This window comes from Equus asinus, chromosome 2 (genome assembly GCF_041296235.1).
Source record: "Equus asinus isolate D_3611 breed Donkey chromosome 2, EquAss-T2T_v2, whole genome shotgun sequence".
NCBI lineage: Eukaryota > Metazoa > Chordata > Mammalia > Perissodactyla > Equidae > Equus > Equus asinus.
In genome coordinates, this window is record NC_091791.1 from 160,781,170 (window position 1) to 160,803,456 (window position 22,287).

At 42.7% G+C, this 22,287-nt stretch overlaps 1 long non-coding RNA gene across 1 annotated transcript; it reads left to right on the forward strand.

The window, feature by feature from the left end:
• Positions 1 to 1,709: 1,709 nt before the first annotated feature.
• Positions 1,710 to 18,459, forward strand: LOC139044364 (uncharacterized). Its single transcript, XR_011501299.1, has 5 exons — positions 1,710 to 1,932; positions 3,452 to 3,943; positions 4,784 to 9,420; positions 9,565 to 10,509; positions 12,899 to 18,459. It is a non-coding gene; the product is annotated as an uncharacterized lncRNA (long non-coding RNA).
• Positions 18,460 to 22,287: the final 3,828 nt, after the last annotated feature.

The following is a 22,287-nucleotide window of genomic DNA, read 5'->3' on the forward strand; positions in this document are numbered from 1 at the left end:
TATCGACATGAAGAATCTTGAAGAAACATGCAAGGATTTATCTCCCCAGGGCTGTTAGGAAAGGAGAGAGAGACTTATGGATCCTGGGAGATGGCGAAGCCAGGCCCTGCTTTTTGGCAGTGTCCCAGGGAGGCCACAAGACCCCCACAGCTGTGTGAGGTACATCTAGGCAGAAGGAACGATAGGAAATGTCACCAAAAGATTTCTACAGACCAAGGATGACCCAAACAACTGTAACTGAGAGAGCCACGTGAGCAGAAACAGCAGGTGCTACGGCGTAAGCTGTGTGGTCAGATGCCTCAATGACCAGAGGGTCCCCCTCCCAATGCTGCTCCACTGTGGCAGTCCCCTAGAGCCTTGACACAACTCTGGTAAGTCCTGTGACCCTAAGAAGGACTGAGGGTAAATCTTCCACAGTCCCAGAAGGAAGAGGCTTGAAACAGAAATGAACACGATTTGTAAAAGAATAGAGAGCTGAGGGGCCGGCCCACTTGCACAGTGGTTAAGTTTGCACATTCTACTTCAGTGGCCCGGGGTTCACTGGTTCAGATCCCGGGGTGGACCTATGCACCGCTTCCCAGCCATGCTGTGGCAGGCATCCCACATATAAAGTAGAGGAAGATGGGCATGGATGTTAGCTCAGGGCCAGTCTTCCTCAGCAAAAAGAGGGAGGATTGGTGGAAGATGTTAGTTCAGGGCTAATCTTCCTCAAAAGAAAAATTAAAAAAAATAAAAATAAAGAGCTGAGACACTATTTATATACCTGCTTTTGTAGATGGAGATTCGCATCTGATACACTTGAATGGGAAAGACAAGAGCAAAATAAGAATTGAGTAGTTCTGCTTTCATCTCTCTCTGTGATTTTGACTCCACCTTTTTCAAGCGGCAGAATCTGTACATCATGCACTACTGCAATGTTAAGAGCCCTCTTCTATAAAAATTGGCTTAGTAATTTTTTCAAATCCTCTTCTTATTCATGACTTCAGTTTTCCTGATGCTATTATTCTGGGTGCCTGGGTGGAATCTTAGACTATATACCCCTCTGCTCTCTTCTGTGTGTTTCTTCCTCTTTAGATGAGGTTCAAGTACAAGCTTCCTATACAACCACTGTAGAATCTTCAGCTACTTCTCCCTTTTGCTTTGTCATTTGCCCGATTTGTGACTAAGATATTAGAATTTTGTTTATCTTTTTAAGATTTTTCATTCATTTTGGTAAGAACACTTAACATGAAATCTACCCTGTTAACAAATGTTTTTGGGTTTGTTTTTTTTTTTGGTGAGGAAGATTGGCCCTGAGATAACATCCATTGCCAATCTTCCTCTATTTTGTATGTGGGACGCCACCACAGCATGGCTAGATGAGTGGTGTGTAGGTCTGTGCCCAGCATCCGAACTCATGAACCCTGGGCCACCAAAGCAGAGCATGTGAACTTAATCACTATACCAACAGGCCAGTCCCATCCATCTTAACAAATTCTTAAGTGTACAACACAGTATTATTGACTATAGATACAGAATTTTGTTTTTCCTTACAAATTCTGTCTTAGTTAAGATCCTAAAGCTAGCTCACCATGTTGCAATTTGGCAGCTATTGATATGTTTTAACCAAAAATGGAAAAAAAAAAAAAAAGAGCAAGCCCTAAAAGCTGAGTCTGAGAGGTGACTGTCCTTTCATTTTTGTCGTTGGCAGGGCTGTTACTTTTTGAAGAGAAGTTGAGTGATGTAATAAACAAAGCCCAAGGACTCGGGTGACCTGGATCTATTCTTGGCTGTGCCACTGACCATGAGCGACCTTGAGCAAGTCGCTTTTTATCTCCTCATCTCAGTTTTCTCCACTGTACAACTAGAAAAATATCTCATCACCTACCTAAAGAATAATTTGGGTACGAGAATTACAGAGGAAGAAACAAGATATTGCTGCTTGAGAAAACGGTAAGTTTTTTTTTCAATCTGCTTCCGTTTCCCTTACGACCCTAGGGTATCATGGAGTTTCAGTTGTTCAAATCATCATGAAAGTTAGAATTAACCTATATTTTCAGAGCTTAAAAGAAAACAGGAGCAGTTTAAGACAAATCAGAAAGTGACCTGAACACAAGGACAGTATACCCTATTACGTGTGATATGTTCTACTTATATTTATTTAGAGTGGGTGGGTAGGAAAGAGAGGATTCAAAATCCAGTTGGTCTCCTGTAGGTAAAAGGTAGAGGCTATAACCGCAAAAACAGATAAAAGGAGATACGGACATCGGCAAATGGGGACAGGACAGATGCCAATTCTGTAGATGAATTCCATTTTCTGCAGATCTGTGGGCTTTAAAAAAATTATTTGCAAAGCTTTCCAAATATGAACTAGGCTTAGAAAATTTTCTAAAGTAGCTGTCTTTATCTAAGAAGAGAAAGGATAATCATTTTAATGTCTAAAAGAAGCAACTCTTGCTTTTCACTAGGTCCATACCCAGAATACTGCACTATATTTATGACTTATCCTGCTTTGAAAGTTTAAAAAATTTTAAAGCCAGGAATGTTCCCTGTAGCTTACTAGGGCACAGACAGAAGGCAAAATACAAGGCCAGCAGGTAGAGTAAATACTACCCAGATTCCTTTCAGAGCCATACTCTTAAGTAAGTTCTTTAACCTCTCCGAGCCCTGATTTGTTCATCTATACGAGAGGTAGAATACCACTTACCTATGGCACAGAGGTACCTACTAGTAGACTAGGTAACTAAGGGAAGGAGCTTAAATCTCCTGTATGAAGCACAGGATGGACACAGAGGAAACATACAACTCATGCTCACTGCCTGCCCCTCGAACTGATTTTGAGGACATTCTTCTTAGAATAGAACATCACCAAGTTATATGGACTCCCTAGTGCAAGGATGAGAAACAGGCTTTATTAGTACTCATAGGGCTAAAACCATAGAAATTCAATCAGTGTACAGATCAAAGCAGTAATACACCCTTTGGAAACAGTGACAAATAAAGATTTTAGTGACCAAACACATTTAACCCAGCAATATTTGCCCAGTTGTAATTCTCACAGAGAAAGCTCATTAAACACTATGACAGCAATTGTCCTTCCAAAGTACTTTCTCCATGCCAGCTCAGCAATCTTTCCAACATCGAAGAGCAGAAAAGCTGCTCTGAAACACTTAAGGAACTGAGAGAAACTTGGAGAAACAGAGACATTGGAAAGAGCTCTTGGGGAGCACGAGACGGTAGTACTGCGATCATCTATGTGCTGCTCACAAGGGTTTTCTCTCAGCCCCCGATGATGCCATTCTTTCAGAGAATTTCACTGGAACTTCATCTGTGCAAACGTCATGGTCTGGAAAACGTTACCATTTCTCAAAATTACCACAGTGAGTGGATCACTGTGGGGAGCTTCTTCTCTTAAGTAGACAGGTTCTCCCTCGCCCTGAAACATCCGTATTTTTCCTTCCATGTTTCACAGGCGAAATCATTGGACAAAGCACCTCGGCCTGGATGAGTGAGGACACATACTCATGTGGGCAAAAACAGGACAACTGTAGCTGAAGAAGAGCAGCACACACTGCTCTGTTGGGCAGATTTCTAAATACTGGCCTGCAGGTCATCCCATATTCTCTGTGCTTCTTTCACAAAAATGTACACTAGAGCACCCTTACTGCGATGTTAATACCAGTACGTGACAGTGGCCCATAATGGTGTTTCCTGCCCTACTTTTACAGCCTTACCTACCCTCCCCAGTCAGCCTTCGGGCTGCATTTGCTACTTGTCCATTAATGCCCATTAATCCTGATGACCAACATGAATATTAAAAAGTCCTGCCTACCCAACCTTCATTCCTGTGGCTGTGTAGGCCAGTCAGAAAGTTCACTGGAACACCAAAGGCCATCACCAGAGACATTAAAGCTGTAAACCAGGAAATTCATCAAATTGCCACTGCCTGTCCTCACTCCATCATGTAAGTATGCTTTGAATCCAATATCTAGAAATAATCTCCACCAACTGCCCTCTGGACTCAAAACTGGGTTTATAGAGATAGAATAAATGAAAAGCAATACGGAAAGTTAACATATTGAGGTATATGAGGAAGCCATCTTGGTTTAAAACCGATTCGGCCTGAGCTTGTTTTTCCAGAATGGCCTGATGTGGCCTGCTAAGCATGCAGTGTACATCAGCTTTAAACATTTAGCAAAGCAAAGACTGATGCCTTTAAAGATAGAGATGGATGTCTCCCCCCAACATCAGCATTTCTTTAAAGATAAGCATTCCTTCCCAGAACCCACGGTCAGATTGACCTGCTGTGTACATCTTGCGACTAGAGTAAAAAGACAAAAAAGTATTCCTGTCATATGTGATGGCTGTTCCTTGTTCCCGGACAGTATATAACCATGCCGTACACCTCACTTCTCCAGAGGGCTTCCTTCCCTGGTGGAGGTCCCTCTCCTGGGATATAGTCCTCAGAATTGGCTCAAATATTAAATTCACCTCAATTTTGACCCATAGATTGATTATTGGTTATTTGCATCAACAACAGTTCATTCTAACCATTAACATTTGTCTTTTGTTCCCATACAAATGCCCCTTACTAAATGCCTAATTGCTTACACCCTATAGAGGCCTACCTTACTCTCACCGACACCACTGCTTCCTTAAATGAGATGTACCTGTTTAACTGGAATGACTTATGCCCAGGACTAGGAGACTGATTCAAGGAGATGGGGCAAGGCATTTAAATTTGTCCTTTTCTGTCTTCTCATCCTTGTTCCAATGTATGTTTTTGTCTCTCCCCTCTTTGCAGATCTCTCATCTTGCAAACCCCAACCCAAATCTCTCTAAACTACCAGCTCAGCTTTTGATATATGAAACTTCCTCAAAAAAAAAAAAAAAAAAGACATTTCAAAGGGCAGAATGAGGGGTACTGGAAAATGCTACAGCAAAAGATGCCTCTTTGGCATATGGATTATTTTGAGCTAAAGGCCATAAGAACCAAGATGCAGAAAAAGCTCTAAAAACAGTGCACATGTTTTCCTTCTTAAGGCAACTTACATTTATGAAGGAAATTTCAATTTGTAAAAGGTGGCTCCTTCTCCTACGCCAAGAAGAGTAAGAACACTTAAGAACTCTTATCAATGGAAAAGGCACAGACTTAAACCTGCATAACAAACCTTACTAAACAACCCTTGTCTACCATACTTTTCCTGGTCGCCTTCCCATAACTTCCCTCCCCAGAAGCCCAAAACTCCTTTTCCTTTAACCTAAGATGGCATGTAAGCCCATGATCTAACCACCCCTTGGAGCTACCCATGTCTGGGTGCTCCCATGTATAAGTGTGATGTACATGCTAATAAACCTCTATTTTTCTCTTTTTCTAAAAAAGTCCTGTCTACCTCCAAAATAGTTCCCCCAAAAGCACGTGACTCAGAAGACCAAGGCAAAAAAGTGTTTTGAAAGATGTTGGTCTTTACCAATGAACCACGACACTTTAGAAAAGAGAAACAGGTATCGCCCCCATATGATGGAACACAATACAGGTTAGTCTTGATTAAGGAAATAGACGAATTGGTTTAAAAAAGCAAAAACAAGGGGTCGGCCCTGTGGCCAAGTGGTTAAAGTTCTGCATGCTCCACTTTGGCAGCCCAGGGTTTGCAGGTTCAGATCCCGGGTGCAGACTACTCCACTCATCAGGGAGCATCCCACATACAAAAGTAGAGGACAACTGGCACGGATGTTGGCTCAGGGTTAATCTTCCTCAAGCCAAAAAAAAGAGGAGGACTGGCAACAGATGTTCACTCAGGGTAAATCTGCCTCACACACACACACAAAAAAAAACAAAATAAAAGCAAGAACAAAAAACCTAGCCAGTGGCCTGCTTCCTGCAGAGGTGAATTACAGACAGCATTTCAGGAAAGTAGTGAAGTAAGGTGACCCAAAGGGAATACCAACTCTTCCTCCTGCCTCAGCCCCATACACAGACTATGGCATTATATATTCAAAGCCTACAGAAACACAGATTACTCAGGGAGATGTTTACATCTAGCCAGAGAACTTGAGAAACCTAAGTGGGAGGAGATAGTCCATTTCCCAGAGCCTGGCATTTTTTAACATGTTGACAAGGAAAGGAGGTTTGTAGCCTTCTTTCCCTTTTCCCACTTTAGTAACTTTTATATTACAGGGCACAAGATGACTGCTTTGTCAGCACTTCTGCACAGATGCTAAACACAGGGCTGTTTCAATTCCCTTGCAAGGCCAGCCTGTTGGTGCAAGCTCCTATTTGCTCCACAAGGATACAATTCCCATGGTTTAGCATCTCTACAAGATCAAGCAAATCAGATTAATGGTTGTAATTCTGTCAACACACAGGCTGAGACCTGCTGAGAATAAAGCTGATTTTTAACATGGAGACTATGTGCCTCTAAAAATAATAGCTCCTGTTAAAACAAAATCCCAACAAGAAATTCTGAGTAACCCCCAAACACTATCTACCAACAGTGCAATCACTGTCTATTATTAAATATCTCTGATAAATATTCACAATTACGCAAGTAAAGTTTTAATAAGAAAACCATTAAAGGCAAGATCATCTAAAACATACCACTGCCTGGGATGACATGCATGAGTCCAAAGCTTTCATATAAAATTAGACTTTGAGTCACTATATGTGAGGTAGGAGAGAAGGGCTTCTGAACCCTCTATGAAGGATGTTTACTCTCATTCCTCCCATTCCTCTTCCTTTGGGGACAGATCCACCAATTTTCTGTCCGGAGAGGGAGGAAGGCAAGGATATAAGGACCACTCCCAGACAATCATGAGACTCATAGGACCCCATTCCCTTAGCCAAGGTATTCATTCTAGGCAGGGTTAAGCCTGTGACCGAAGACTGATCAATCACAGTTCTTTCCTAGGATTCACTTTGGAGCTAGAGGAGAAGAAAGCTCTCCTTGGGTCACAGAGCTAGACGGACATGAAACTAGAGCTTAAGAAGCCACTGAAAGGAAAAAGTCTGTGATAGCAAAGAGTAAGGCCAAGACAGAGAAAGAAGAGCAGAAATAAAAGACAGACCTAAAGAGACAGACAGAGACAAAGAGACAGAAATCAGGCTAGCAACCAGAAAAGCATCTGAATCTCAGGACCTGCCTGCGGGTAGACCAGCTTCCTTCCCAAGACATGAGAGTCTGGTCATGGCTCGGTTATGTTAGCCAAAATGCCCATTTTAGCTTATGATTTTTTTCTGCTGAATTCCTGTCCCATACAACAGGAAGGATCCTAACTAAAATAGTCGACAATATACTCTAAAATTCAAAGTGGCCCCAAAGAGCAGATAAGACAGTTAACCTCTCTTTCTAAATGAGAAAATTGAACCACATAGCTATTCAGTAATTGCTTGCTGTTTTCTACAAGGGCAAAGAGAAATATATTCTTCTTAGACAAGAAAAATATGGTAAAACACAAGTTTTTTCAGGCTCGAAAGTCAGACTTTCTTCAATTCCCAGGGAAATTTGAAGAAAAGCAGTTTTTTTGCTTCCCCTGGGCAGAAGCCAATGCATTCACTAGTCATTCTGTAAAACGCACAATTACCAAGTCAGTACACTGGACAGCCAAGGAGAAAGGAGCAGCCTGGGACAGGCCCAGAGGCCCCGCAATCATCTCTAAAGCTGCATCTTTCATGCACTTAATAGAGCTTGCTAAGCATTTGCACAGGCTGGTGAGAAAAATGTCTGTCCAAACACAGGTGGCTTCAACCAGTGCCACCCCTCTAAGACAGAGTGCTGTGAGGAACCTGAAGACTGCCATCCCCCATTAGCATCAGCTGTAAGACCAAAAAAGGATGGAGAAAGATAATGGGGAAAAAAATACACATTTTAGGGACAGAATACTTGCCTTTATTTTCCTTGTGGGCAAGTATTATTAGTAACAGTTACCATTCACTCCCCACTTACTCTGTGCCAGGAACTACTAAGCATTTTATAGTATCTCATTTAGTCCTTAAGACTTCCCCTATGAGGCAGGTAATACTATGCCCACTTTACAAACAAGAAACTAAAGTTCAAAAAGGTCAATGACTTGCCAAAATCATTAAGCTAGTAAGTGACTGGTCCAGGATTTGAGCCCATGTGACAGGTTTATGAGTTTAATCATTATGATGCACCATCTCCCAACTTTTATCCCTTGTTTTTCTCCAGTGAGGCCACTACTCCTTAGTTCCTACAGTATATCTAACCGCATTTTACTCATTGGTCCTACTACTGGGCTATAAACACAGTTGGGAAAAAGGATACTAAGGGTTAGCTCTCTCTGTCCAAGAAGAAGTAGAACTTTTATAACACTTTTAAAGCAATATCTTCTATAATAACAGGTAATCTGGTATGTAACTCTCAGTTTTCCCTCCTGAAAAAGGGTTAATAAGTCTGAGATCCAAGTAATCTTGTAATAAGCCCTAAGAACAGCTGAGCAATGGCTGTTGAATCCCAATGGTGTGCCCGTAAGATGCTACTTGCTGTAGACCACACAACATAACTCTCTCTGCCAGGAACTTAGATCGCCCAAGGTGGCATTGTCCATGATGACACACACCCTATATGTAAACACCGATCATGCTTTGGTACAACTGGAGCCATAGTGGAAGAAAGTCAGATCTCAAGCTACTTGACTTGGTCCTCTTAAAGGCTTGGGTCTGGACATTCACCTCTCCATGACTGAAGCACCCAAATTGCACAGTCTATACCACTGGTCTTGGACTCTGCCTTTAGCCCATCAGAAGCATGTGAGTTTCAAAGTCAAACTCTCCAGGAGTCAGCAAGCAGCAGTGGGGATGACTAAAACAAAGCATTCTCTGTGGTAATCTCAACTGCAAATGGGGATACGGAAACTTCCCCCATTCACAACCTGCTCCAGCTACTTGTCCTTGAGTCAAGTAAGGACTTGGCTCTGGCTTCAGGGTGCAAGGGCACTGATTGTTATTTGGGGGCATCAGCACTTACATGTCTGAACTGAGTCTGTCTTTGCAGAACTTGAAGAGCTCTGGTGGAGGAAGGAAATGTTGATGGTGGTGGTCGTGGTGATGATGATGATTAAAGAAGGAAACAGTGTGGGTGAATGTCACCTATGAATATAAGCAGAAAGCAGCACCAGATAGCCTTCTAGTCATTGCCAGTCAATCACGAAGCAGCTTCTGTTCCCAAACCAACCCCACTGAGGTGCTCCCCCTCTGAACTAAACACATCCAGCTTCAAAATAAAGCGCTGTATCCATCCCTCCCTCCCTCGCCCGCCCTTCCGTCCTTCCTGTGCCAAGCTGGGAATGAGACTGCAGCGGCGGGTCAAAGGGACTCGGACCTGAGACTTAACTACAGTTCTGTAGTGAGGAGCCTTAAGGTGAGCCGGGGGGTCCCACCAACGCACTTTGGAGCTTGAGGAACCGACGCAGAAACGGAAGAAGGTAAGGTAACCGGGCAAAAGATTTGATGCCTTTTTCCGAGAGCCCTGAAGACCCGGCAGGCGGAGCAGGTAGCCTTTGGTCGGGAAGGAGAAGAGGCGGGGCAGACTGCCAGCAAGACAGACGAGGCTCTCTTTACCTGACCAGGTGCAGCAGCCGTAGCGGCTGCGGCGAGGATGCTGCGCTCGAGTCCAGAGACAGAGCCCAAAGCGGCCGCAGCGCCAGCCTCCGCCAAGGCCCCGCCCCCAGCCCCGAGACCCCGCCTCCCTAGCACGCGCCGGCCCGACGGGCTGTTTGGGGGAGGTAAGCTGTGAATTGATCGGCGTGGCTGATGACCAATGGAAACGTGCAGCGGCGCCAGGGGTGGGCGGATGGCAAGGTGGGGCGGGGGACGTCGGCGCCCAATCAGCAGCGGAGCCGCTTGGGCCCGCAGGGTGCTGCGAGGTTATTGGGCAACGCAAATCCAGGCAGCTGGGCTGGAGGCGGTGGTCGCTAGGCTAGGTCAAGGGGGACCGCCTGGGCAGCAACCATTCCCCGATTCCTTGTCCTCAGCTTCCCTCCTGCCGGGCACCTCTCGCAGCGCAGGATGTGGACTGAGTCAAAGCGGTGGGGGGAAGGGAGCAGGTCCCAGACGACCACGATTCCCGAGGTTCCCACTCCCTGGAGACTCAGTATGGCTGTACCGCTCCGGTGGTCTGGTCAGCGCACCTTGCCTCTGCACACCCATCCTAGCCATTCTCGATCATAACTGCTAAAAGGAGCAGAGGAGGAAGGCTTAAGAAGTAGAATCCACGTGTAAATCCAAACCCTTATATTAGTCTCCCCATACCCCCAAATCCGCCTCCAGATAGCTCTTTAATCAGAACCCCCGGCAGGTAAATTAATTTGACTGCTTGGAGTTAAGAGCTAAATAAGTTTGGGTGAAAAAATGAGCTAGGACCTTCGGCGATCCGGGAAAGGAAGACTGAGTTCCGACGTCAAAAGGCCCCGGCCTCGCATTGGAGGCTACCTGATTGCTGGAAAACTGTAGCGTTCAAGACAGTGTTGCCACTGATTCTGTGCTGGTGAATCCGTGTACACCATGATACCAAGGTAAAACTATTTTGCCCCCAAATGAGTGTCTAATCATTGCTGAGATTAATGAACTACCTTCAAACCTGTCGTAAGAGATGTGAAGCCTTAATGATACTGTGATTTGGGCTATGATTCAGGTGGCGTTTGAATCTATTCCAAGTAGGTAGGCAGGAAAGGTCATTGCCTTTAATCTGCTCCCTGATAAATGCAAAATTTGTCATGCATCTGGTACCTAAGAAGAGAATTCTATCCTGAGCAGATTCTGCTTTCAAGTAATAAATAAATGAAAAAAAATTGGGAAGATGTTTTAAAGTGATTTTTTCCCTGAGATTTTTTTTCTAGAAATAATAGCTTATGGGAACTCTGGTTTATTCTTACTCATGATATTAGCCAAAACTGATAGGCACTTTATATATATGGATATCTTCTTCAATCTATACATCTACCTTGTGTAAATTCCACCTTACAGGTAAGAAAACTGAGGCTCAGAGAGGTCAAGTAGTTGTCCGAGGGTCACGTAATTAGGTAGGAGTGGAGTTAATACTAAGTCAATACTTCTGTCTAAAGCCCATCGTTATCAGTTAGAAGAACCAGAAGCATTAACACAACTCTATTTCTTTGAAGCTTTTTTTTTTAACCTGAAGAACTATCCCAAAGGGACCCAATTCCCACACTAGTGACTTCTTGAAACTGCAGCTTGAGATGCACTTCCAAGAGTGAAGCATCACCTCTGAAATGTGTTAGGAGCAATTGCAAGTCGGCCTTGCTCATAGAAGGGAGCTGTGATTTGATGGGACGGGAGTAATTTTTCCAGGGCTTGAGTCTAACTAGATTTTAATCGATGTAGGAATCTCTTAATGTAAACCAACAAATTAATATAAAAGCCATAAGAGTGTAGTCCTAGAAAGGAAAAAGAGGATGATAACCCAAAGTTTTATTCCAGCATTGTTTCAACAGCTTTCAGAAGAGTTTCTTAAATCCTATCCTGACCTTTAATCAAATCCAGAAATATGTACTTACTCTAAATTTGGGAAGGAGAAGTGTATAGCAGGTGGTTTAAAGTCAAATGCGAAGAAGAAAAATATTTTCCTAAAGAGTCTATTTCTAAAGACAAAATATAAATAAGTTAAAGGTTATAGATCAATACAAAAGTATATACTAATTACCAGGTTAATGGTATAGACATTTAGGGTTGTATAAGCTCCTTGTTTAATAAACAGTTACTAAGTGTCTAATATATCTTAGATACTGGGGATATTCATTCTAGTAAAACTCATTTCCTGACCTCAGAGAAGCACAGTTTAGTTGAAGACACACAATCTGGGTCAGACTTGAAGAGATCACTTTAGAAACATAATTGCTAGATTCACAACCACCCAACAGGATAGGTATTATACCCATTTCACAGACAAAGAAACTGAAACTAGAGAGAACAATAACTCACTTGAGGTGGCACAGTTGAGAAAAAAGTCTTAATCCCAAATCTTTCTGACCCAGAGGCCCAAATTTTTACAGTACATCATGCTGCCTTCTTAAGAAAAGAAGCAGGCCGGCCTGTGACGCAGCGGTTAAGTACGCACGTTCCACTTCAGCGGCTGGTTCGGATCCTGGGTGCAGACATGGCACCGCTTGGCACGCCATGCTGTGGTAGGCATCCCACATATAAACTAGAGGAAGATGGGCACGGATGTTAGCTCAGGACCAGTCTTCCTCAGTGAAAAGAGGAGGATTGGCAGCAGTTAGCTCAGGGCTAATCTTCCTCAAAAAAAAAAAAAAAAATGAGAGAAAAGAAGCTCTCTCTGATGATCCCAGCAGAAATGCATCCCTCTCTGAAATACAGGAAATATACATGCAATGCCTGTGAATTTTAAAAAACTGAATTTTGGCAATTTGTTTATCAGACTACCCTACTTTCTAAATGGAACCAGGAAAATACAAAAAATAGTTCCTGCCTAGTTGGGGCTTCATGTGGTGTTTACATGTCCTCTTTTTAAGCCCCTAGTGGGAGGTAGAAGGATTTCATGTAATTTTCCATCCATTCCCGACCTCTCATTTACCTCTTGGTTCACTCTTAGTAAAATGGGATAGTGACGTTCACTCCAGTGTGTGGTCAGAAGATGAGCAGGATTGACCTCATCTGAAAGCTTGCTGGAAATGCAGAATCTCAGGTCCACTCCAGATCTATTGAATTGGAATCTGCATTTTCATAAAATACCCCAGGTGATTCCTATGCGCTAAAGTTTTGAGAAGGACAGTTTAGCCTCTGTAAAATGCATTTAATAACTCCAGAAGCTTACTGCCCAAAGAGGTTTGTTCCTGACCTTAGACTGGGGACAAAAAGGGAGGAGAGGGAGGGGGAGGGGAATGTCTGCATATTCACTTACACTTCTGCCGTTACTTCCAACAGCAGGAAACATTTTACCCACACATCACTGACTCTCAACTTCTCTCAAAATATTAAACCATCCCTTATCTAGAAGAAGGGGAGAGAGAGAAACTTAAGCCAGGTTCCAATCTCAGATGGATCCTATCATATACCTGGAGCTTCCAAGTCCTACTCATTGTGACTTTCTACAGTCAATGAAAGCCCCGGTGTCATAGTTCAACCGCCAAGTGCTTCCTTTCAAAGAATGGAACAAACAGATCCTTCCACCATTAAGCTCCAGCTCACATGCCACTTCCTCCCTGAAGCCTTCGCTCACTTCCTCTCAAGAGTTCATTTCCAGCTCCGTGCTTCTGTTGCATGTTGTGTGTACTTCTCTTATCTCCTTGTCCCTTTGAAAGGGTGGCAGACATATGGTTTCCCCCTCTGGATTCAACACCACTTGCAGGCAGGGATTGGCTGTGGTTTACTTTATTTTGGCTGTGAAAAGCCCACAATGCCTTGCATATAATAAATGGTCTGCTTTGTTTAATTAAATTTAATTTAATTAACTTAAAAGAATCTCTGCCCTTCCCTGAGGTGCATGACTTCAGTGTGTGACCTAGAAAATCAGAAGAGGTGTTCAAAAATGAAGCAGAGAACCAGATGCAGAGAAAAAAACATAAACATTTTGGTGGCTGCATTTGGAAGGATTCCGATCTAGGCAGGAAAAAAGATGGGATGTGGCAGCTGACATCATCTGTGGCCTCAGAGTCCCATCTTCCCATTACGTGACCAGTCAGGGGCAAGGCGTTTCGTTGACCCAAGAGCTGATGTCTGGGAATGGGGCTCTGTAGATCCCACGTGTGGATGTCAAGGAGAGACCAGCTGGTGGGAAAACGGTAACTAGACACTCAAAGTGAATTCTGGAAGGTGAGAAGGGAACAGGAATAGGAAGAGTGGGCACTCCCAGGGGAGGGGAATGGACTTTGCTCTCCCACAAGGAAGGACTGTGCTCTGACAGGTTATGACAGCATAACAAATAATTCTAGAAAAAGCCCAACATTTCATCAGACTACAGATGTTATGTCCCCAGCCCAAATCACCTTAACCAATCTGGATCTCAGTGTCCTCATCTGTCACAGATGGAGGATGACAAAGTTATCCCCAGAGTGCCTGTCACAGGACCACTACCGCTAATGTCCTTCTTCGTCTTGACTGAACTAAGTTTATACAAGGAACCTCCTCTGGGATAGATTTTATATTTATTTCAGCCCCAAGACAAACAGTCTATGGGAGAGAAAGGCCGTCCACGGGAAACAGTAAACGTGAAACTGGTGATTACCTCCCTCTGAAATGTAGGACACCGGGAGCAAACCTAATCTCCAAGATGTTTCCACCTCATTTGCCCTCAGCTGTGTAATCAGCTTTTCATCTCAACGCCAGATGAAAGCAACGTGCCTGCTGCCACATTCGTCCTCATATAGATGCTATTCTATCCATCACCAGCTACTCATCACCCCCAAATTTCCTGAAAATTCTTAATGACATCAAAATGCCAATCTCTGCAGCATATCCAGAGACCCAAGACACAGGAAAACAGATTTGTGCTGCAACTTTGTCGCTTCCTGTGGGTTGACAGCCTGAGGAAAGATAAATTGGGCCAAGGAAAAGTCAGAATTGAAAATCCTGATTCAAACCACCAGATCGATGCCTCTCCAGACGGAGGGGCTCAGTCTCTTCTGATGTACCCTCCACATTTGTTTATTCCCCCTCTCAATCCAAAAAGGATCTGAAATGACAGATTATCTTTGTAATGTGGCAATGCGTAGGTGAACATTGTGGAGGCTGGTAAAATGTTTGCAGACTGACAAGATTTTTTTTAACTTGCCTACAGAAGTATTAAAAATATCTTAAATGCCACCTGAAGCGCCATATGGAGGAATTACTCTCGCTTAGCTACAACCCTAATTGCATTGGTGCTGTCAGTTTGTAGGAAGAAAGGAAGAACTTGAGTCTCAAGCTGAAACCATTAAATCACTCGTCTTAATTCTCTGAAAAAGCATAGGTTTGACTCAACGGGAAAAGCCATAATGACTATAACTCTTTTGAAGAAAGGGGAGTGGAGTGGAGTGATGTGTAAGGGTTTCATGCCAAGAGATATGTCCTCAGACACTACAGCAAGACTCGGCTCTCCATAAAATCCCACTGTCTCCTGATTAGCTGCCAGGTCGGTTTAGTCTGCTGCTTTGTCAAAGGGTCATCTGCTGAGTCATGAGAGCCACCAGGCTGTGCACCTGAGGGCACAGCAGGCGTCCAAGTCAACTGCTTTGTGGCGAATAACCCAAAGGATTTGGGCAGGGAAGAATATTTCCGGCTGGGACAGAATTTCAGACAATGCAGCAAAATCAAGTTCCATGGCCTAAGTTAGCCTAGAACTTCAGCCGTCAGAGGAATCAGCGCCAAAGGCAGCAGGCTCTGCAGAGAACAGCTGCAGCCTCAAAGGCAAGGAAAAGCTCTTTTTATGATTTTCTTTTTATTATAAAAGTATCACATGATCATTGTAATTTTAAAAGTACAAGAAAGCACAGAGGAGAAAATAAAAATGGGATTATATTCTCACCAATGATCTATTTAATTCAGCAAGTATTGATTTATTTATTTAATCAGCAAGTGTCTCTTGAGCCCTTTCTGACTACCAGGCTCTTTTCTAGGCACTGGGGATGGAGAGGTGAACATAGACCTGCTCTCCTTGAGCGTATAGTGCCCAAAGGGAGACAGATGAATCATGTAATCACGCAAATGAGAGTATCATTACTTACTACAAAGGAGAGTATCATTACTTACTAGGCTGAGTACCACATGGAGAGGAATGCAGTTCCTATAAGCAGAATATAAGGGAATCTGGCTAGACTTAGCGGGGATGGGGATAGGAGTGGTGGTCTTAAAAGGCCTCCTGAGGAGATAACTCTTAAACTGAGATCTAAAGGATGAGCAGGAATTAATTAGTCAAAAGAAGCAGAAAGAAGAACATGGGCAAAGCTCCCTGGCAGGAGGGAACACAAGGTGTGTTGAACAACTGAGAGAAGCCAATGTGAATAGACTCAGAGCTGGAAGAAGAGGGTGGGACTCGAGACTGGAGAGGTGGGCAGGGCCAGACCACGTAGGACATTGTCGATCTTCATATAAACCCTTCAAATATTTTGTTTATGTATATATATATATGTACATATGTGTATATACATAAATATACAATATATGTATATATAACGTATTTGTGTATATATATGTGCGTGTGTGTGTGCAAGTGTCTAGTTTAATCGTTACCATCAAACTGCCAAATTTCCCCCCAGAAAGGATGCAACTATTTATACTCCTACACTATATAAAAGTGTCAATTTCACTTCATCCTCAACAACATTCACTATCTTTTTTTAACTTCAACATTGATAAGCAAAAATATATCATTTAAGTTTTCATTTCACAGTGAACAAATATTTGCAGGGGCTTATGCATAACATACATGTGGCGTAAATGGCATCTCTTGGGACTGAAATCACACAATGTGGCTGCAAAAGTTGCATCTGTGGGGAGGTGTGGGGAGGTGTGGGAATGGGGCAGGGATGTTTACCTAGTTCACTCACTGGGACACTAGAATCTTGACAGCAGTGGTCAGGAAAGACGTAGTCCAGAGAACTCGCTGCAACAACACTGTGGTAGTTGTTTAACTTGAGAACTTTATGAAACAATAAGCTAAGAAATTGAGTTCCACATACATTTTACTACATAATCTATATGCAACAAACTACAAATACGATAAAGTATGTTTCCTGTATAAATTTCTAGTTCCAGGACGGGGGTGGGTTAAGACATTTTCTCTCTTCTGCTCTATGCTGGATTCCTCTTCTTTTTCTGGTCCCTGTTCTGTAAATGACCTTCTGTGGGTCTCAGCTCCATGTTGTAACAGCATATCCAAGTCCAGCTTCATGGGCATGTGACCTGTGCCGTCACATACAGCCCTGAGTATGGACGGACCCCACAGTTCTTTAATGCTCTGCTGTCTCTGTCTTGAAATTCTTGATAATTTTTAAATAAGGGACCTTGCATTTTCATTTTGCACTGGGTCCCACAAATGTTGCAGCAGATCCTAGTTCCGGAGATTCTTGTTTGCAACACTGAACGTTTTAGAAGATTCACGTTGTAATTGTGTGGTTAGGAGAACATGTTTGGAACAATACAGACCAGGGTTCACGTCTTAGTCCTGCCATCTCCTGACAGTGTGATTTTTGTGATACAAGATCTCTCTAAACCTCAGTTTCCTTATCTGTGCCTACCTCATAATTTGATTTTTCTATTTTTTAAATAATTAAAATGTGGCAAAGCACTTAGCACTGTGCTTAGCACAATGCATGAAAATACCATTAGTGTGTGATTAGTCACATTTTACTTTTATTGTGTGTATTTGTTTTGCTATTTAATGAAGACTTGGCTTCCCTCCAATATGATCAGCAAAATATTTGCCACTAGTTACCATAGTTACAGCTTGTCTGATTGTATGGTCCTTCAGATTGGCATCCGTCTCTGTCTCTGTGCTCTGCACATGTTATCTGGTCAGTGTTTGTTGAGTTCTTCCACATTGTCTTCCTCCCATTCAGCATTTTGCATTCTCTTTGTGGCCAAGGGAGGGTTGTTTTTATTCTGCAACTTTAGGCAGAAAGAATAACTCCCAGATTTGGATCTGGGCAAAGAATGGATTCTGAATTCCCAAATCATTCCTCACCCTCACCCACTTCACCCCCATTCCATGACAATTCCTATGTAACACCATCAAGCATCAGTCCTACCCACAGTGGTGCAGTGGCCTTACTAGTAAACCATTTCATACCCCAGGATGTATAAGCTGAGACACAGAAGCTTCATTTAAAACATGCACGTGGGTATATGCATGAACACATACACACACACGCGCGTACAGATAAATAGTTAAAAATAGATCAAACTAGAGACCAAAATGGGCAGCCAGGAGTGTTTCAGAGGAAATGTACTGATGTTTGCAATTCACATTGAAAGGCATACAAATTAAGATAGACTGATGGATGGGTAGAGGGATGGATAGATGGAAAAGTATGTGATAAAGCAAATTATCCCAATGTTTCCTGTAGAAACTAGGTGGTGAATTTTTGAGTATTCATTGTATAATTCTTTCTTATTTTCTGTACATTTACAATTTTTTTATAAAATGTCAAAGAATGTCAAGTAATGTTTTGTTTGCTTGCATAGTCTGCCAAAAATCAAGAGATGTAATAAAATCCAGATTTTTGTCTTTCTGTAAAAATCTAAATTCTGGTAATGCTGAGCATACATGCCAACAAATGGTTGGGGCTGAGTTGTAGCTGCCTTTTCAAGGGGCGTGAGTCCACCAGGTCTCCACATCCCTCCCATCTCCTGTTCTCCTGCCGCAGGTCCTCCCTGAGTCACTCATTCAGGTTTCCTGCCTGACGCTCCTAGACATTGGAGTTGCAACCCATGTAGTAAATATGCAAGTGTCAGTGGATTGATTATAGAATGATGATTCACTTCATAAAAGTATTCCTCCCACAATTCCTTTTCCAGAGAGTTTTGATGTGAAGGTTTTAAGGTTCTCCTTTGGAAGTATCTATACACTTCATGAGAGTGTGTGTGCCTAAAAGTATTGTGTCTGTCCCCTTGTATTCATTTTTCTGAAAAGAGAGTCCATAAGCTTTTTATGCCTCAAAAATAATTAGGAACTAACACAAGTTAAGGAGTGGAACTAGTATGCTTTAAATGATTCAAATAAAATAATGCTATGTGCATATAACCAATCAGGCACACTGTTACCTTGGGACCCATGTTATCTTGGATAAGAAGCTACCTGTGTCCCCCTTCCTGAACCAGAACGGGCCAGGGATCTGTGTGTAAGAATGTGAGTGAGTGAGTGAGTGAGTGAGTTAGTGAATGTGTATCTTGAAGGTAAGGTGAAATTTACTGAAGATGAAGGACCAGCACCTACAGAGTCCCCAACAGTCTGTGATCCCAGCATTAGGAGTCTACTCCATGTGCGTACATAAGGGCTGGTGATCTCCACGAAGCTCTGCACCATATGTATACAAGTCAATAGACCAAAGTATTTTGGGGGATCATACCTTGGATATGAAAAGTTTCAAAACTCTCTCCCTCTCCACTTCAAGTCCTGTGTATAAGAATGACCAGTAGTATCTTGTTTTCCCTCCAAAACTCGATACCAGGATTTCTTGGTTTTATATAGATAGTGATAGTTTATTATTCTAAGTCTGCTTGCTCACTCATCTCTCCCTTTCTGCCAGAATGTGAGAAGAGGGGTGGGCCTCGTGGCCAAGTGGTTAAGTTCACGTGTTCAGCTTCGGTGGCCCAGGGTTTCGCCAGTTCAGATCCTGGGCATGGACCTAGCACCGCTCATCAAACCACGCTGAGGCGGCGTCCCACACAGTAACTAGGAGGACTCACAACTAGAAATTACAACTGTGTACTGGGGGGCTTTGGGGAGAAGAAGAAGAAGAAGAAAACGATTGGCAAGAGATGTTAGCTCAGGGCCAATCTTAAAACAAACAAACAAAAGAACGTGAGAAGAGATAGTTGTTAAACAGTTAAGCCTTCCTTTTTATACACAATGATTCTTTCATCAGCTTTCCTGATCTTTCCATAATTCTGAGTGAATACAAACACAAGTTAGAAATGGATTTCATTCAACAAACATATATTGTGAGCCTACCATGTTTCATGAAATGTGCTAGTCTCTGGGGCTAAGAACAAATATGACTCAGTCCCTACATTCAAGGAACATTTGCTATGAACACTATTACTGGTTGTTTGAATAAGTTACAAAACAAACAAATCCTTAAGACTCTATAATATTAGAAATACAGCTTCTTGCTGGGAGTTCTTGTGTGGATTACCAAAACTTTGATTTTACTAGTCTTGAGGTTTTGCCTTTCAGAACTTTTCTAATCCCTTTTCTCTAGGGTTGCTCACTCTAAACTTGATCTTGTGAACATCCCTCCCAGCCAAGCGGGTGTTCAGGCAGCTGTGACCTAGAGTCTGGACTCAGTGGGTGTGGGTGTGGGGAGGGGGAAGGCACAGAATAAGGCATATCAGGCAAAGCAAACATCGGAGCCAAGTAGACATCTAGTAGGGGCATCATCAGGTCCTGGGCAGGGAGGTGGAAAGTTCTTAGGAATTAACAGCAAGATAAAAGTAGAGGTACCTGGATGGAGAACAAAAGTGGAAATCTAAAAAGATTCTTTTAGGTACTTCAGAAGCTTCTCATAGGGAAAAGGAAACTGTCAGGGTCTGTGGCACATTTACACAGAGATCTCTTATATAAACAATTCTCTACACCCTCAGGTACTCTTCAATCAATCATTAGTATTTGCCATCTCTCCATTTCAAATTAAGCTTTCTAATTCTGTCACTGACAATTTTCAGAATAATTCCGTCTCATCACTTCTAGCCTCATTGCATCTAAGCACATCCCTGAAAGTCAGAGTCTGGAATTACACATAGGTGATGAGTTCCAAAGAAAAGCAACTGATTTTTCCAAAGTTCTTCCAGTGACAGAACCAAGACAAGAACTCATACCTTGAATTTAAACATAACTTGAGAAGTGACTCTTCTTTACTTAAGTGAGCTGGAAGAGTCTTTGTAAATCCAACCAATTGATAAAATGCCAATATATCACCCCATCGAAAGTTTATGGTTATAACTCCGATACTAGAGGGGCATTAAAAAATAGGTACTGACTATTTCTGTAAATTCCCCAGCAATGCCATCCCACTATATTCATCTACCAACTTGGAAGCTGAGGCAGGTGAAAACTGATGACCAGACCCATATGTAACCACCAGGGATCCATATTATCACCTGAAGTTTTACTCCCCAACATCCCCTAGTTACCCCTCCCCAAATCAGCTACCTACTCAAGAAACTCACGTAGTAAAGCTCTTATTTATCATATTCTCTGAGTCAAGCAGAACCAAGACGATAAATCTAGACAGGATTTCTCAACCTCAGCAATATTGGCATTTGAGGCCAGATGAGTCTTTATTTGGGGGGGACTGCCTGTACATTGTAGGATGTTTAGGAACATCCCTGGCCTGTACCCGCCAGATGCCAGGAGCACCATCCACCCAGCTGTGAAAACCAAAAACGTCTCCAGTCATTGTCAAATGTCCTGTGGGGGAAAAATCATAAGTACGTTAACATTAATTATGTGTATCATTTAATCTTTAAAGCTCAGAGGGAAAATCTGAACTCCAGAACTCAGTCTGGAGCAAAGGTCTTCCATCTCCACTCCCAAGGTTCTATCCACCATACCACAGCTATCCCAAAACAAATGTTAACGTGCTATTGGGCCGAGGTTTTCAGATTTTTCTCTGCAGTGCTAATTCTGCTTTTTAGGGACCAGAATGAACATTGAAGTCCTTCCAGATTGTTCTCTTCTTGATCGTGCTTACTGCTTTAGTAACTCAGCTTCACCCCAGATAACCCAATTCACTCGCCAACGGGTATCACTCCTACTTACTGGATTTTTGGATGGATTTCATGACAGGTCTTCTTCAGGACAAGCTGTTCAGCTTAGTTTTTCTCATTTAACACAAAGCATCTAATGCCTAGATACTGGAGTCATGCGAGGTGGGAGGGTGCTCCTAGCCAGGAAGAAGACAATGCTGACCACTGAGCTGGAACTTACAATTCCCTGTGGAAAAGGGAAAACAGGAGCAAGAGCAAGGCGCACCTAATAGGGATCTGATCTTTCCTTCCATGCACACTTGTTACAGGGCACTGCCACCTCTAAGCCAGCAGATGGCTTAGCTTTCTGCTACAATGAAAGGAGAGTGTGTTTGTTCCTGCAATATTGACAGGCCAGCTGTTTTACTAAATGTGATCATTAACAAAAGTGCAATTCTTTGCGTGGCATCAGCTCAAAGTATTATGTCTCAAAGGATTAAAAAAAAAAAAAAGCAAGTTCACATCTGGAATGGAGGTAGGACTAAGGTGACCAGATGTCTCTGCTAGTCACTGGATTTTTTATCTTCCTGAGTCCACTCATTGGGCTCCTACACTGGAGTGGAGACTCACTGGCTCCTTACCAAAGGGCATATGAATCGAATGCCCATATTTTCTACAATTCTAGAATATTAGAAAGAGAAAGGAGATTAATTGGTAGAAAGATAGTCTTCACCCTTAGAATTTCCTTTCCTTTCAAGTTTTATGTAACAGATTTGCATATCCATTGGTTGAGGGCAGCATTCTGCAATTAGTTCATCCTGGTGACAAATAAAAATGGCAAGCAATAGGATATATTGGAGTATATGAGGAAGCCATTTGATGTAAACCTAATTCGGCCTGACTTTGTTTTTTCCAAAAGGGCCTGACAT